The 273-nt window shown below is 48.4% G+C and overlaps 1 protein-coding gene across 1 annotated transcript in view; it reads left to right on the forward strand.

Annotated features, from left to right (window-relative positions):
• LOC119587631 (integrin alpha-PS1-like) overlaps positions 1 to 273 on the forward strand; it is a 21094-nt gene that overhangs the window by 5008 nt on the left and 15813 nt on the right. The gene's annotated exons all lie outside the window — the stretch shown is intronic.

The following is a 273-nucleotide window of genomic DNA, read 5'->3' on the forward strand; positions in this document are numbered from 1 at the left end:
TTTCATGCACGACCTGGGTTATGAAGGTCCAGTGTATTGCCACATTGCAACCCTCATTTCGTGCACGCCCACGGGTCACTGTCACGCCCTTGTCGTATTGGGGGCGTTGCAGTGCATGTGGGAGGGTCATGGTGCTGCCACCGCCGTGTCTTCTCTACTTTGGTTCTCTCAAGTCACTTGATTTACGAAAACTGTACATAAATTGTACATACACACGTACATATATATGCTCATGTGCACTTCCAAGTTCAAACCTAAGTTCGCTCTCTCTCT

This window comes from Penaeus monodon, chromosome 22, assembly GCF_015228065.2.
Source record: "Penaeus monodon isolate SGIC_2016 chromosome 22, NSTDA_Pmon_1, whole genome shotgun sequence".
NCBI lineage: Eukaryota > Metazoa > Arthropoda > Malacostraca > Decapoda > Penaeidae > Penaeus > Penaeus monodon.